A 17,577-nucleotide genomic window follows, 5' to 3' on the forward strand; every position below is an offset into this window, starting at 1 on the left:
GTAATTAAGCACATATGGTCACACTTTATATTAGGTGGCCTTAACTACTATGTTCTATACAGCAAAGGAAGAAGTCGTGTTTTTGCACTGGGTCCCATATGATGTTACGGCACTGGCTGGAGAGGTTTTCTACACTCATCTCTAATTGCTTATTCAGAGCACTAATTTTAACGCCTTAATCAAACTGTATCAAATGATAGTTCACTAGCTTGGGAACCGGAAGACTAGAGAAAGTAAAGAAAACAGAAGTGCAATAAAATCCAGAAGATTGGTTATAATGGTATTGTGGTGAATTAATTTTATTAGAACACCCTGGATGCCTTTGTACCTTACCATTAACTGTGTAATGAGGCAAAATATGATGAGAACAAAATGTCTAAACGGCATAGTTTTAACAGTTATAATGAATAATGTATCATGGGAAATTCTGGATTTTATGTTAATTAGTCAGTGGAGTAAACACCTTGCTCTCAGGTGCACCAGGGGTGCTACAGCAGCTGCTCGCTCAGTTCTGGCTCTAATGATTTTGGCATAAGAGGTGATAAGAAATGGAGTTTCCATAGTCCATAATTAACATTCCAAAGCAAACCTCGCACCAACTGACCATGTTAATGAAGAACTTCAGTCTTCACTTTCACATACGGTATGATTAAGCCTGGTGTTATGAACTAATGGTAAGGAATCCTTCACAATGGTTCCAGGTTTAATCACACACCCGGGAACTGGAGGATTACTTTTAGTACATTCTGGCTCTGTCATCATTCAATCACTGGAATGAAATTCCAAATCTAAATTTGTTTTGCTTTCTAATGGAATGTGCAAGGAACATTTTTACAGAATGCTAATGTTGCTCTTCTCCTTACAATAAAAGCGTATGATGACCAGGGGCTACCATGCAAAATAAAAGTTTTATACTTAAGTTGTCATATACTGTACGACACGTGCTATATTCCAAATCTCCTCAAGCCATATGATAGCTTTCAAGTTACACACTAAACACTTGGAAAGTTCCCTAATATAGCTCTTAAATCTCATCCACTCTTGGACAATTTAAAACTTGGCACATTGCAATCACTTATGAAGTATGTGTGGTCTAATGGCACTCAACATTAGTTTGAAGATGACTTGACTGATGAAAACACACATAATTTGAGGCTTAAATCATGGCATATGTCCAGCTATGCAGGTCTGGTGGCTTTATGTGGAAAAACAATGCTAAATACTTTCAAAAATGATGTATTTACAACAAAAAGAAAACACCCTTATACAACCTTTCAATTAAATATTAATTATGGGTTCACTTGGAATAAGGATAAACAAGTTTTGTGCTGACAACAGTGTATTTTGTACAGTGAGTTGGCTTAGTAAATATAATAAATAATAATAATGCATTTCAACATTAGAGTTTAAGGACATTTTGTTCACGTTTTGTACAATAAGCAATTTCAGTAGTGTGTTGAGTCACCACTTAAATGTCCAATGAAAAATGTGCATACTGAATCAAAATCAATGTAAACAACTGCATTAGAGTTGCATAAGGAGATGCATAAAGGAATATCAAACACAAAACACATCAACGAGTCACAAACGAGTACAGAACTAACAATCCCTTAAAAATGCCCAGGAATTTGAAGACAGTGCAGTAATGCACAACACAAATAAGAGTTCTATCTGCAAAGCACAAAATGTTAAAATGAAAATCTTGATGAAACACTGAAAACAACAGCAAAAAATAAACTTTGGAAAGTCTTAGTAGTCTATGCAACACTTACAAAAAAATAAAAAAAATAAAATAAAAAAAAAAAACATTCTCTGCAATTCCCAGTTTCCCATAGTAGCTATCTCATGTGTTATCTGGCAGAATTCATAATGCAGGAGGGCATCGTAATTGATAAAGCAAGGCTGTAGCGTGCTGAACATATTCCAGAAATGTATGTTGCTAGTCTTGATCCCTCTAAGACTTCCCTTGAGCAGTAAACTCAAAAACGAGAGAGAAAAATAGAAATTGAAAAGCTTATATTAAGTGAAGAACATCTCCCAAGATGTGACTTATAATATTTTAACAACTGACTTGGACATTTTAGTTTTTCAGTCTCTTCTGAAAATGTTCTGAAAATAGCCATCTCAAAAAACAAAAAAACAAACAAAAAAACACATTTGCATGATTATTGTTGTAGACACTAATCTTGGCAACATTACAACAATGGCAAAATTATCCTCTTTTGCAGTAATGACAATAAAGCAACTTTCAACCGAATAGTGTATGTGTGTGTGTGAATAGAGAGAGAGAAATATCAGAGCATGTTCATGAAAGGTTCAGGAGTATGTGACTTTACCCAGGATGATGCTTTGATATTTAAATTCCCTCACTGCGTGGAGAATCTGACATGCGCCTGCTAGACAGATGCTGAAAAACATGGAATGACCCTAACAGACATGTAGACAGAGAGATGGACAGATGAGGGGTCTGAAGACAAGGGGATAGACAGACAACAGAGTCTTAACACTGTCGGTGATGCTGTACCTGTTTGGCAAGCTTACAGACAACACTTCCTTAAGACAGCTCACAGCATGCCTGCTTATGCCACGAGTGTATTCACTGTGTGTGTAGGAACACTATCACCTTATTTCACTCCAGATGGAATATTCATGCCTTCTGGTTCTCACTTCCTTTGCAGACACACCTGTACACACACGCATACATGCACATACACACAGATTTATCAGACTCTTGTCTTTATGTATCTCACCACTATTTCTACAGCCAATGCAAGGTGCTGCCAAATGCATGAAATTATTACTTGATAAGAGAGTCTTTCTATGGAAATTTGCAAGGACATTATCCAGTAATAGATGTCCTATTTACAGATATGCTCAGCTGCAGTTGTAGAAGCATGTAAAATCAGATAGGCTAGCAGATACTGTAAACCAGGATTTCGCAAATGGGGATTTGTGAAAGAACTGCCGGCAGTTTGTGAATTGATGAAAAGCTAGTAATCGATTAAATCAAATGTAAAATTGAAATAAACACAAAGGCTGCACAAAAAACATAATACATCTGAAATAGCAGATGTATCTCATTGTATCGTATTGTAACACTAGCTGCAACAGTTAACTTAATTGTAATGTTAGTTGGTTCTTGTAAAAACTGAACTAAAGCGTAAAGTGAACATTAAAAGTGAACCTTAATCATGAACCTTAAAAGTAACTATTTCCATCATTTCCATTTGCAATAGAGTCTTAGTTATAGCAAAACATTTTCATATGAAATGACATGTCAATCACAGTTCAAATTGCAATATATGGCAAAATAATCACAATATAATTGTTGGTCATGCTGCCCTATATATAGACACATCAGAGAACCATGAACATCCAAATGTGTGTAAATCATTACTAACTATTAATTTTAAATATTTACTTGAAGTACACAGTGACATTTAAAGCCTGAGAGGTTCTGCTGACAAAAAAGTTTGGGATCCTCTACTGTTGAACCATCTTCCCATAGTTGCTGATAGTGATTTTTAATTTTTAATTTTATTTTGGAATACTATGTATAGAACGTGCCTTCCACCTAACAGATATGAAATGTGTGTCTTGAGGAAAAGTACTTGTCTGTGCGACAGCCCTAAACTATGTGAACAGGAAATAGAGTCAGGGGAATGGCCAATTTCCTGCAGCGCTTTTTAGTTGCTGAATCTGCAGCACCATGGCAAAAAACAAACAAACAAACAAACAAAACCTGCCTGAGCCATGAGTTTGCGGTTTGCAATAATGTGATGAGATATGAAAAAATGCCTACTATAAAATTATACACTAAAATAATCAAATTTAATACTGTGGAATTAGTAGACACGAGTCTTATGAACTGATTCTTTTTTTAATTTCTCCAAAAGATTTAAAGACTCATCGGTTATTAGTTTGAATCAGAAAACACTCTCTACATTTTATATGTTGGGGTTCACTGGCAGTGTATTGGCTGATATGTCTTTGGTGGGTGGAGTTTGAAAGAGGGGGCATGGTCTAATTCAATATTTAAGTTTATCAGGGGTTTGCAAAATGGCTGAAATGGCTTACTTCCCCCAAAACATGCACTCCTCGTCTCCTTTTATTGTTCATATACTCCTTTAACAAACCTTTCTGAAAGCCATTATTCTCATTGACAGAGAGAGAGGCATAGATCTCCACAAAGGGAAGGAAACACCCTGTAATGAGATAACGTCTTAGGGCTACAAGACCAAGCTGCCTTTTCTGCTCAACTGCAAATTTTGCTGTGTTACAACAACAAAAGAACACCATAAATACCCTGTGTTCTAGTGTTCCCACGAGGCTTTGTGTAGTTAAACTTGCAAGGAAATCTTGACAAAACACCAGAGAGAACATGCTAGTTGGCCAACCTCACTAGAAGGTTTTGCTGGAGAACAGCATTTCTGTAGCTCAAACACTGACACTGTGGTAGCAATGCCAAGGTCATTAGTTTGATTCACATGGAATGCAAAAACTAATTTAAAAAAAAGTAAACACTGAATGCACTGTAAGTCACTTTGGATAAAAGTATAATACTCTTCTTTTCTACATTGATAACGTTTCTCAAATCGGCATATTAGAATGATTTCTGAAGGATCATGTGACACTGAAGACTGCTAATGACTGCTGAAAATTTAACTCTGCCATCACAGGAATAAACTACATTTTACAATATATTCAAATTAGGCCTGTCAGTCGATTAAAAATTTTAATCTAATTAATTGCATGATGTGTCGATTAATTAATCTAATTGCAAATTACATTTGGCTGTGAAAATACCCCCCAAAAATTATTTAAAGCTATTTTTGTGTTAAATGAGATATGAAAAAATGGCTACTGTAAAATTATACATAGGCATCATGCCTTTAATATTGTGGAATTAGTAGACACGAGTCTTATGAACTGATTCTTTTTTGAATTACTCCAAAAGATTTAAAGACTCATCGGTTATTAGTTTGAATCAGAAAACACTCTCTACATTTTATATGTTGGGGTTCACTGGCAGTGGATTGGCTGATATGTCTTTGGTGGGTGGAGTTTGAAAGAGGGGGCATGGTCTAATTCAGTATTTAAGTTTATCAGGAGTTTGCAAAATGGCTGAAATGGCTTATGTCCCCCAAAACATGCACTCCCCGTCTACTTTTATTGTTCACATACTCCTTTAACAAACCTTTCTGAAAGCCATTACTCTCATTGACAGAGAGAGAGGCACAGATCTCCACAGAGGTAAGGAAACACCCTGTAATGAGATAACTTCTTAGGGCTACAAGAGCAAGTTGCCTTTTCTGCTCAACTGCAAATTTTTTTCCAAAAGAATCATCTGGTCTCTTCACCTATAAGTCTTAGATTATTAGTGATCTGTCTTGTGCTTGAATGAATATCTACAGCATTTCTATCCAATCTGTTTTACCTGATCTCTGTAATCGACTAGTACCCATTCTGCACCAAATAGTCAACAAGTAAAACATTATTCAAAGCAAATTGATTTCTCTTTGGCTGCCATAGGCAACAATGAAAATGTACTTTCCCACTGAACCCTCTCTCCTAAATCTTACTGTTGCAACTGAATGCATTGGGTAGCGCTGACGTTGAGGTGATGATAGATAATGGCGTGTGCTTTGAGGTGCATCCAAGTCTGGCAGTATTTTGATTCTTATTCGTATATATTCAGCTCTCATATTCTCATGCATCCGATTCCGCAGGATGAGGTGCAGCTTTTAGAGTGAATAAAATGTGAAGCGCTTCAATGTATTTGATCACTTATCAGACCAGTTTCTTATTATGCTGTCTGAACACACATAAGCATGACAGTCATCACTTGTTTTTCTGAATAAGAACATGTGAGATGATAAACATTTGAAAGCCATTATACAGACATGTGCTTTAACTTCAGAATGGTTCCTGTGCAGCACTGTACCTGGTGAGGAAAAACGGACATCTCGAACGAGCTGTCAGTGTCCAAAGGAAAAAGACATCACTGCATTAACAACCAGCTGTTCAATTCAGTTCTGTGCATACAATGTGAATAGAATTAAAATGTTGTTGTTTTAAACTTGAGGAAGAAAAAGAGAGAGAGTTGTAGAATGTGGTCGGACAAAATGTGAACACCCATTGTTATAGGGATTGAACATTTGTGTTGGTTACTATGAAAAAAAAAAAACATAGCAATTACCTTTTATTTTTTTTGTGAATTAATGTAGTAAAGTGACAGCAAACCTCAATATTAGGGAGTATAATAACATTCAATCAATATAACTTTAAAGACCCTGTTTCCTCAAAAAAGGACTACAGTGAACTTCACAAAACCAACATCCATGAAAGAGCTGTAATTCCTAGTGGTTGACCAATATATCGCCAAACCCAATATATTGGCTGAAATTTGGCATTTTTCAAATATCAGCGTGGACCAATAAGTTTTTCTGTTTGGCGGATTTGTTCGAAGCGGGACTTTTAAAAGGGACTTTTCTAAGTAATCAGCGTCGGCTGTCAAAAAAACAAAATTGGTCGCCCACTATTATTCACAGACACTGATGCTAAAATGCGAAAAAGTATCATATAAAAACTCAACAGTTGGAGCACCAAGATGAACTTCAACATCTGTCTGACCGACTTGAATATTATCACTGTGGGCAGTTTTGAAGAGAAGAGTGAGAAGCAGATTCCCTTCTTCAACATCTCTGAAGCAACTGGCAGATGTTCTGAGAGATGACATTCATCTGGAGACTAGTCAAAAGTTGCATAAATTTATTCTAGGCAAATGGTGGTAAAATACATTACTAAAGAAATATTGCCTATTTCCCAAGTGTTCACATTATTTTGTCCGATCACTGTAGTTGTTACTTTCATAAAGAGAGAGAGAACAGCACTCAAATGCTAAGTTAAACAGTAAACAGAATTAGCATTAATGTGCGGTCGCATTAGCAAAATTTTGGTGAAATTTTACAGACAAAAAGGTCTGTTGTATTGTCAGTAGAGTAGTGATGTATGAAGCACAACTGACAAATTTTTGTTTGTCAACCCTGTTGAAAAAAGCAGCATATGCTGGTTAGGTATGTTTTGAAGAATGGCTGCTGGTTTGAGCTGGTTTAAGCTGGTCCCCTGCAAACAAGCCTGCAGTGGCCCTTTACGGGCCCACTTAGGGCTAGTCTAAGGGCCCCCAGCAGGTCCAGACTATGGTCTCACGTCGAACAGAACTTTAAATCCATATTCAGACCAGTCGCGTAGCTACGGGTGGGCCTGGGTGCATCCACTTTCATTTGTGGCCCACCCAATAAGAAGTTTGTAATTTTCCAAATGGATGTAATTTATTAAAGGATACTAATAAACGTCTTATTTCACTGTAACTTTATTTATTAACAATATTAAACGCTTGTTTTCGGGGTCAATTACAGGTCGTTTTCCCTCTTCCTATAGGCGCATCATATGCTTGTCAAAATGATGATTCGTCCATTTCTGTTAGTCCCACCCACAATGTTATGACCTATGTTTACGACGTACGGATATAATAGTAAAATGTGCCCCGAAGCCCCGTTGTTTCACACTGAGGTAATGCTTTTTAATAAACTTCCTTTAGTTAACGTTAGTTAATGCTATAACTAACATTAGCAATACATTTGTTACCAAGTTTATTCATCTTTGTTAACCAGCTCAGGCAAATGTTAACAGATACAACTTTTAATTTTAATAATGTCCTATTAATAAATTTTGAAATGAACATTAATATAACAAATTACTAATGTTAATGTTAATGCATGCTTTAGAAGTACTGTGTAATGAACCTTGGTGCTCTATTTTTTGTTGGCAATTTGACATGCAGTTTTCATATACACACAGGCCCACCCACTTAAAAATTTCAGATTCAGACTGGACCATGATGTGGTAACCTCACCAATAAAGAGTCCTTCTAAAATGCATACAAATACACTGTTTTAAACTCTTAGCATCAATCCAAACATAGGCCATACGTACATGTAACATCTCTGCAAAGAACACCAACTCCTTACTTTAGACTGGGCTTGAAATGACACATTTCCCAAGCAGGACACAGCAAAATGTGTTCAGCAGGTTAAACATGCAGACTACTGCTGCTTGCTTGCTAACTCCCTCTACCCACATGGCTTTACTTAAGGAAACCTAAAACACCCTAGCAGCCCTAGTGGTATGGAAGAAAACTGCCCACAAAATTCTTGTTAACAGGCTCATGTCTGTTACACCTCAAATATGACTCATGAGACCCACTGTCCTGCAGAGTTTAGCTCCAAGTTTGATCAAACTCACCCACCTGTGATTTTCTAATGATCCTGAAGACATGCTCAGGTGTGTTTGATTAAGGTTAGAAGTTAGAACTAAACTCTGCAGGAAAGTGGAAAAGTGTCTTTTGGTTTGAGCCATTCCAGTTCAATTGAGTGACTAAAGAATGGCCAGTCAGTGTTAGTATTCTCCTAGCTGCATTACAGGGCTGCCTTCACAAAACCTGTGTTGGCCCAAAGGTACAAGGTACAGCAAACATTTTCAGATCAACAGTAAATTAGACTCTGTACATGCAGTGTTTTTATGAATTGTGATTGTTGCTTGGATAGGTTTAGTTGCAGCTCATAAAAGTTTTCCCTGTTAATAAACAATTGTTTTTTTTTTTTACTTCACTCTCTGTCCTTCTTAACATCTTTCTCTCTGCATGGTTAACCATGCCTCATAGACACTTACTGAATCAGAATCAGCCTCTCAAGGTGGACCACAGTGGTTCACACATTCCCACACACTCTTTCAGATGCACACCAGGCACAATCTGTCTTGGGTTTAGCACTCTTACCTGACCTGGATTCGTTGCCATGGTGAAATCCAGTTACGACAGAGGAGACTTGCTCATCGGACACTTGCACATCTGCTAATGAATCTAAAGATGTGTTACAAGTACGTTAACATAGCTGTAAACCAATCCCATTCCACTTCACGCTGCTTCTAATGAGATGAAGAGCAAGGAATTAATTCATTCGCATTTTTTAACAAATGCTAAACAAAAATATGCTACTGATGCTAAAAAGAGGTCACAGCAGATCCAGAGGCTTCACAGTACTAAGAAACCGTAAGAAGGACCATCTGTAAACACACACAGTGCAGTAATCCATAACATTATGACTCCTGTGTCAGCATGCTGCCTCTCAGTATCTCACGCAGGGGTCCTGTCAGACGACATCATCATTACAAGACTGTCATATGACATCGTCACAAGGAGACTGTCGCCTCCGCTCCTCTCCATTGTCACTCTAAACCCTCTGCTGGCTTTTGTCCCATGCTGCTGTCACAGCCGTGCCATGTGCGTGTTAGATAGCTCTATCACAGAGCGTTTGAAGGACACTCCTCGGTTGCGTCTAAATGAGCCAGAGTTTCTCAGTAGCTGCTAAATGGTGGAGATTTAATTGATCTTTTTTTCCAGCACTGCTAAAAACACTCACTGCATTTTAGCACAGCATCAGAAAGGGTGTGGGAAAGAAAAAAGTAAGAGGGAAATCAAGGAGGTCTGTAATATCTGGGGAAAGCCATCCCCTTCTAACCCGATTCATCTCAATGGCAGAAGCCACTGAAAGGATGCAATTTCAAATCTGCCATCTTTGCTCATGGGACTACAGACGTTTTTGAGCCATTCAATCAAGTGGTAAATGTCATATGCCTAACTCTGTGACATCAAAAACAGCTGACAGGGATAAATATAAGTCCACCAAAAAACAAAAAAACAACAACAACAACAAAAAGGCCACGTGACTGACAGAATTCCGGCATTTTTCTTTAATTTATAGATTAAATGCTGATTTGTTTTTGAAAACAGACTCTTAGCAATACTGAGCGCAGAACTATCAACTATGCAAAACATCATATCAGGCTGTCATAACTCATTGCATTGTTGATAGTTTAAATGTTGACTGTGAATCATGTTGTGACAGTTAAACAGTTTTGGACATAAATCCACATTTTAGTATAATAATACAATCATCTTTAAAAAAAAAAAAAAAAAGAAAAGAAAGAAAGAAAAGAAATTAGATTGATCAGGGTTGAAGCTAATGCTGCCTTCAAATGCTATGTTATTATTGTAAATACAAGTTTCATTGTCAGAAATTTGACATGAACGGTCTCTAAAGTCTTAAGTACAACTGGGAAACTTGGAGATAATTGAGATATCCCAGTTTCCAAGTTGGGTGGGCCATAAACTTTAGCTATAGTTTATAACTCTATTACTCTAACCTGTAAACATGGCACAGGGGAGACCGATTGCTGTAGTGATTTTTTTTTTTTTTTTATTTCTCTTTTACCACATCAGCTACATTTTATATTTGTGTATATAAATAACCATTTCATTCATATTATACATTTTATATACAATGAAAATGGCAGGCATTTGACCAAAATTCCAGAATCTTCTGCAAGCCGCCTATCTCGAAAAAGGCAATAATGAACACAACGAACTTCAGAAGTGGGAAGTAGAAATTTTCCTAAAACACGTGAAGGCAGCATAAACTCTGCAGTGAAAGTGGACTTCAAGGACAGAGTTGAGACCCCTGCTACAGAAGATAGAAATTCATACTTAGGCACAATTTATATTTAGACAAGAGTTTCCAAACTTTTGGCTGCACTGAAAGAGCATCCTCTTTAAGTGAGTGTGTGAAAGCAGATGGCAGCAGATAAGCCAAATCACTAAACTATTTGTGGCTATGGTCTGAAATAGGCAAGGTGGAATACCACTGAGAAAAATAAATGCACAGCATGCCTTTTTAGAAGCTGTGGTGTGTCTAAGTGACACTAGTTATTTAGAGTTATTTAGAGTAATAAAGCCGCCGTCTACACAAATATTACTTGCACAGATGCTTATTTTCATTAGCACCTTCAGATTTATTAAGCACCCCTAATAAAGAACATTCTGGGGCCGCCACTGGAAGTTAAGATGTCTTCTTAATCTAGGGATTGGATTGATTGGTAGTTTAGAGAGCCACAACTAATTGATATGTAAAAGGCAGCATTGATTACCCTGTTGGATCATTAACATTTAAATGGAAATCATTGCATTAAAAAAATCACTCAAAGCTATGTCTAAACACCCACTTGCCCAGACACAAATACATCTAATTAGTTTGTCACTATTGATCTGTTTGGTATTTAACTATTCCCCTCAGGAAATACGTGTAGGTGGACCACCCAGTCTCTTAGACACACAAATGCACAGCCCAAAAATATTTATCAGTGTCTCATTCTTAAATTCCAGCGTCTTCATTAAAATAACACACATACAGAGAAAGATAATAGGGCATTTCATTATCAGGCATATGGTAGAGGACAGTGGAAAACCAGCTCTGTGAAAGAGAAATTCACTTATTTTCCTGAGGCTTTCAGAACATCTATTGGTCCCACTGAAACAAATTACACCATGATCCTCCCCTGAAGTTTCATGTTTGCAGTGTACGTTTGTGAATATATAGATCCGCAGGTCTTGATGCTGCGCCTAGTTGATCAAACTCCTCTTCTGTTGCTTTGTGAGAGATGAAACAACATGATATCCCCTGCAAACCTAATCACGAGGCACCACTACCTAAACATGGGGTGCTTTACAATATTTGTGCAATGCATGCGAGAGTCAGTAAACCATTACAGTTCTGTTGAGTGGCCAAATCCCAGTGGGTCCAGGAAATGTAGTCATTTTTCATGTGTCACCAACAGGAAGTCAGTCGATAAATGTGTGCATCTGTTATGCTATCCCATGAGAGTTATATGCGTGAAGTTTAGTTCCACAGGAGAAGACAAAGATGCTGTGGAGTCTACAAATATTATTCCAGCAAACATAGACAGACAGACAAAACACACTGTTCTTAGTCACACTGTAAAAAATAAGTGTAATTTTAACTGTAAAATGTTGTAAAAACGCTACTGAAAAAAAACTGTTAATATGTTAACAGTGAGTTCCTGTACTATACACAGGGAAAAACTGTAAAAGATCTAACTAGACATGCTGTTAATTGTACAGTCTTTAAAAATAACAAATCAATGTATAATTTACTGTCAAAAACTGTAAACTGATATTCCCAGAATTCCCTGCGTGACACTCCACATTTGAAAGTATTTTGTTTAAATAATCATGTTTTTTTAATAGTTTTTGTTATCAGTTATGTACATTTGGGCTTTTTTTACATTTGGCATCTTCTGTTGTTTAATGAAAGTTTATTGCATTATTTAAGTATCATGTGTGTTACCATGATGGTGTTTTGTGTTTGGCTTTCTCTTTTACCACCTGCATTATTATGGTGGTTGTCAGTATGTTAAAGGTACAAAACAGATTTTAATAGCGGTGTGTTTTGTTGAATTTAGTGGTTTACATTCAAATTTCCCTGTTTGTAAATTACAGTTTTATACTGTGAATTTTACAGTTTTGTTCTGTAAATGTGTTTACAGTTTTTCTGTATTTTTTACAAAATTATTCTGGCAACCACAGCTGCCAGAATTATTTTGTAAAAACTACAGAATTTGTTTTACAGTGCAGTGTTTTTCATGAAAAGATCTAAATGTCCTTAAAAATTTTGGTAAATTTCCTTGAATTTACCAAAATTGTGGGATATTATTATTTGTTTCCAGAGGACATCTATTTGGATACAATCTACCACAAATTAATGAGATTTGGGTTCATTTAAAACATGAAAATACTAATAATACAACCCATTCTCACTCCCAAGGTGTCAAAAACTGAAGCATGGCCTTTATTTGTACTTTTATTTGCATTACCCTATTTAGACATTTTTTTAGCACCTAACCAGAGGCCTACCCCTAAACCTAAACATTTGTCCATTTAAAACACTGGATATAACAGTCACAGTTTTGAGACCAAAGGGTTGCTTTGAATATGTCTCCAACTGCCGTAACGCTTAAATCACAAACACATTAAAAAAACGAAGAAGCGTTACATCAACTTTGTGACGTGCCTTTGGCTATCACATGTCTTGTGACTGATTGTGCCATACTAAAGTTCATATTTGTCTTTTGAATTAGATGTGACTGTGTTATGGAGTGGGAACATTTTCAGCTGTGAAAACCTCAAGTTTCACCCTGTTCCTCACATAAATATGTTGTATGGCTGAAGACTTGGAATGCAACACTACTTATTTGCAACACTTTCTATACTGTTTTGGTCAGTTTATGCTGTAAATACCCGAGTCTTCTTTTATCTACCTGTTATGTTTAATATTGTTGAAAAGTGGTTAGGTTTAGGTTAGGTGCTAAAAAAAATTAATAAAAGAAGAATTAAAGAGATAGTCCACCCAAAATGAAAATTCTGTCATTATTTACTTACCCTTACATTTTTCAAACAGCTGACAGTAGCCAATGACTTAAAATAAAATACTGTAGTCAGTGGCTACCATTAGCTGTTTTGTTACTAGGATTCTTCAAAATATCTTATTTTGTGTTTAAAAAAAAAAAAAGATACAGGTTTGAAAATCTCATACAGCTTTGGAACAACATGAGGGTGAGTAAACAATGACTGATGACAGAATTTTCATTTTTGCATGACCTATCCCTTCAAATGCATTTTGATCGGAAGCATAAGGCAAACAGTTGACCCTTTGCAAAGACCCATCCCCCTTAGTTACTGTTGCTACGCTCTCACACTACACATAATGTTCTCACACAGTGAAAAATACATCGCGGAGCAAAGAGAAAACTGACAACGCGTCAACAGACAAGGCAGAGCAGAGCAGGTTACTTCTGGTATAAAACAAAATCTCAGCTTTCACATTTTGTCATTTTTTAATAAATTAAAACAATAAATACCATTTTGTGGCTCTTTAATGTGTCATGATCACTGTAGCAGCTCAGTTCAAGCAGAATGCGAACTGATCATCTCTCCCTCTTTACTAGTTATAGCATGAAATAAACAATAGACAAACTATTGTTAAAAATGATTTTTTGCAGTGCACATAAAGAAGTACATTTCCAGTCATAATCTTCTTACTAAAGTGATATTGCAGATATCATAGATCTTTATGTGTTTGCACATGAACCCATATTTATCTTTCTACCTTTATCTTTCCTTTTCTCTGATATGCTCTTACTTTCCTCTTTATTTCTCTCTACCTCATTCTATATCTCTCTGAGAAGAATCGATTGGCAAGACACTCTAAAGGAAATGAGATCTGACCCTCTGCGTTTGGCCCCGCTCCGCTCACACACTCAGAATCATAATGACTCCTCCTGCAGGCCAGCACACCCAGCACAGGGTGTGAATGTGTTTGCATCCATGCATGTGCCGCTGGGTATATATGCGTGCGTTTGTGTCTGCGTATAACACTCTTACCGGGGTGAGTTTATATGTGCCGGTGTGTGACTCTCACTTTCTTTTTTTTCTGGCATTTCACCGCCAGACAGACGCAGCCAAGCAATGAGCTCAGACTGGAGATAAAGTCAACAGCCTGCACACACTTAGCTAAAGCGTTTTAAGTATTATCCCCGTTTAATTTCCTTCCTTTTCTGCTGGTTTAACTCTATGAGAAAAGGCATCATTCAGTTTCTGGGCTCTGAACGTGTGTTGAATGGCTTTATGGGAAACTAAGCAGCCAGACGCTGCCTGTACGCCCCTTCCAACGTGGCTCTGTCTGAGTGTCTAGGTTGATGTTTAGCGTTGTGTTTGTTGGTGTGACTGGTTCAGTGCATGGAACACTTCCTACCATCTCTCTGACTGCATGTGTACCAGTTTCATGTTTTATATCACTGCTTGACAGTTATTATCCATTGCCACTTCTCTCAACACCTCAAGTCCTGCTGTACAGTAAGACTATGTTCTGTTCCAAAACATAGCCGGCTGCCCTCCTGTCTTTTAACTACATACCTATAGGCAGTATCCCTGTGAATTCGCCGTGGGAGGTGTTTACCTACCCTTGTCTGAAATTATGACAGGAATTACTGCAGTTGCAAAAGATGCTGTTTATTTCAGCGAAATGAGGGAAAATGTCTAGCAGTGTTGTTATCATAGTGTCATATCAATGTCATATTGTGTGCTCAGCATTTTTGTCCTCATTAAAAAGTTTTACCCCTAAAGAAAAAATAGTACTTTTGAAAAATATATTTAACATGATGTACACTCACATGAGATAAAAAATAAAAAAATTAAAAGAAACACACATCAGTAGTCTAATAAAAGCTGCTCTTTTCTACATGTTTGGTCATGGAGCATCAAATGAGTCCTAAAACCAGTTCGTTATCATGAAGTTAGCGTTTATTTTTGTTTTATTCTATGATATAAAATACATCAGTTAAACCCCACTCATGATTTTGAAGCTTTTATGTGTTTTTAAAAAGGTGGTTGCTATTAATAAGTGGCTGAATGGGATCACAGAGGCTGTCAGGGGCATTAAACGTTATCACACCAAACAGGAAAACTCATCTTCTCGCTAGTCTGCTTTTAGAGCTTGCTGTGTTTATACCTGCTCTTCTGCAAACTATTCAAATTCAAATTTCCAACTTGTGAACTTTTAAAGAGTTGTTGGCAGCTTAGTGATGGTGACACTGAAGTTGTGCGACAATGGTGTAACTTTAACTTTTTACTTCTGGTGACTGCATTTAGGTTTCAAAATAATTTGTAAAGATTATCATGCTGAACAAAATGTGTAAGAATCACCAACTTTTGTTGTTCAAAGAGTTTATTTTTTCAAAAACACATAATCCCCGTGGCACTCTATTACTTCAGCTTAGCTAGTTAACAAGCTAACTTGAGAAGCTGCTTGCTCTGAGAGTATCAGCAATAAGCAAGTGTGCTGGTAAAGATACTGATTTTCAAACAGCGTTGTGTTGTTACAATGTCGATAGTATAAGTAAAAGAACAATGTATATTATTTTTCTGTGCTGCCTGCATTAAGATACTTCTGTTTATTTGTCAGCGTTTTACAATATCCTGCGGATTTTTGACAGTTCCAGCTTTTGTGAAAACTACAAATCATACTTCCACATTTTTGTATTCCTGTGCAAAGATGATCTGATCGAGCCTTGCTCATTATGGGTGTTGAAGTTTTCCTACCTGTCTTGCCATAGCCCTTTTCACTCTTCTTGTGTTGCACCTGTTTCTTTTTATATTTTTAATTGCGTTTCTGCTGCATAGACAGCAAACACCATCAAAAATCCCTCCTCCTAATAAACACCATCCCTGTTTATTAAAACAGTGATGAATTACCCTTTAAGTACAGTAGTTTAAAAAAAAAAAAAAAAGGGCAATCATTTTATAAGTACAGCAACAATAGCAAAACAACAGTTTTTCTTCCTCTGCAAACAATACCAGAGATGCTAACTGGAAGGACATCAAGGATATCTGTATGTCAGCCTAACAGCTGAAATCGGGACATAAGCTATTTACATTTTTAGTGAACTGTCAGGACACCAGTACAAACCTTGTGAAAACGGGACGTCTGGTCACCCTATGTCTGCAGCCTACATAAGCAGTATGCTAACCAAAATAGAACTTCATAAGTGACTCATTTGGAACGCTCTACATACTGTAGAGCAATTCTTCATTGCACAAATAGTGCTCGTCATGTGAAAAGCTTGAGAGATGCAACTGATTCTAACCAAGGTTGATGTGTTGTTGTAGAAGTACAGCAGGGCACCAGCAAGACCATGTGTTTGATTCCCCTATAGTATAATGAATGAACTCTTAAAGTGGTACTCCTTGACTGGTATGCAAGTCACTTTGGATAAAAGCATCTGCCAGACAAAATGTTTGCATGTCTCTAAGCTAAACACTCCAATAAGCATTGAAAGCATAAATGTGTCAGCCAAAGCGTTGTGGGTATGCAGTGCTCTGACACATCCAGCACTGGTCCCTTGCAGGGGTGCATTTCCCAAAAGCATCATTAGCCAATTATAGTCAATTATGGCCAATTAAGTTTCCTTCATTAACAACATAGTTCAATAATTCTGTGTTTCCTGAAATCATAGTTCAAATGAACTTTCACAAAATAGCATTACAAACTTACGTGGTTGGAACTACAGCTCTCGACCTGTGATTTGAAGTATAGTTTCTAGTTAGTAAGACATGTGGACTCAAAGGAATAGATGACCCAAAAATGAAAATTTTGTCATCGTTTACTCACCATCATGTCGTTCCAAACCTACATGAGTTTCTTTCTTATGTTGAACACAAAAGAAGATATTTTGAAGAAGTTTTAAGATCCAAACAGTTGTTTGTCCCCATTTACTTCCAGAGTAGGAAAATAAATACTATGGAAGTCAATGGGGACTTCAACTGTCTAATAAGCAGCATTCTTCAAAATATCTTATTTCATGTTCTATATAAGAAAGAAACTCAGATTTGGATACAGATTTGGAACGACATGAGGGCGAGTAAACAATGACAAAATTTTCCACGATATTGATAATACCGTACATCCCTACAGTGCACATATGCATAAATTCGCAAAGGAACCCCAGAGTGTGACATAAAAGGGAACCAATGAATCAAACATCAAATAAAGAAAAATGACAGGGAACAAAAATACATCAGCATCTCAGAGTCTCAGAATCTCGAATCAA

At 36.9% G+C, this 17,577-nt stretch overlaps 1 protein-coding gene and 1 long non-coding RNA gene across 5 annotated transcripts in view; one reads left to right on the plus strand and one right to left on the minus strand.

Annotated features, from left to right (window-relative positions):
- Positions 1-17,577, plus strand: part of gfra4a (GDNF family receptor alpha 4a) — a 116,704-nt gene that overhangs the window by 46,126 nt on the left and 53,001 nt on the right. The window lies entirely within an intron of this gene.
- LOC131552686 (uncharacterized) lies at positions 1,967-8,089 on the minus strand. The gene is made up of 4 exons (XR_009274035.1): positions 7,996-8,089; positions 5,945-6,035; positions 2,525-2,684; positions 1,967-2,427 (listed from the first exon to the last, which is right to left on the minus strand). It is a non-coding gene; the product is annotated as an uncharacterized LOC131552686 (long non-coding RNA).

The sequence above is a fragment of the Onychostoma macrolepis genome, chromosome 13 (assembly GCF_012432095.1).
Source record: "Onychostoma macrolepis isolate SWU-2019 chromosome 13, ASM1243209v1, whole genome shotgun sequence".
Taxonomy (NCBI): domain Eukaryota; kingdom Metazoa; phylum Chordata; class Actinopteri; order Cypriniformes; family Cyprinidae; genus Onychostoma; species Onychostoma macrolepis.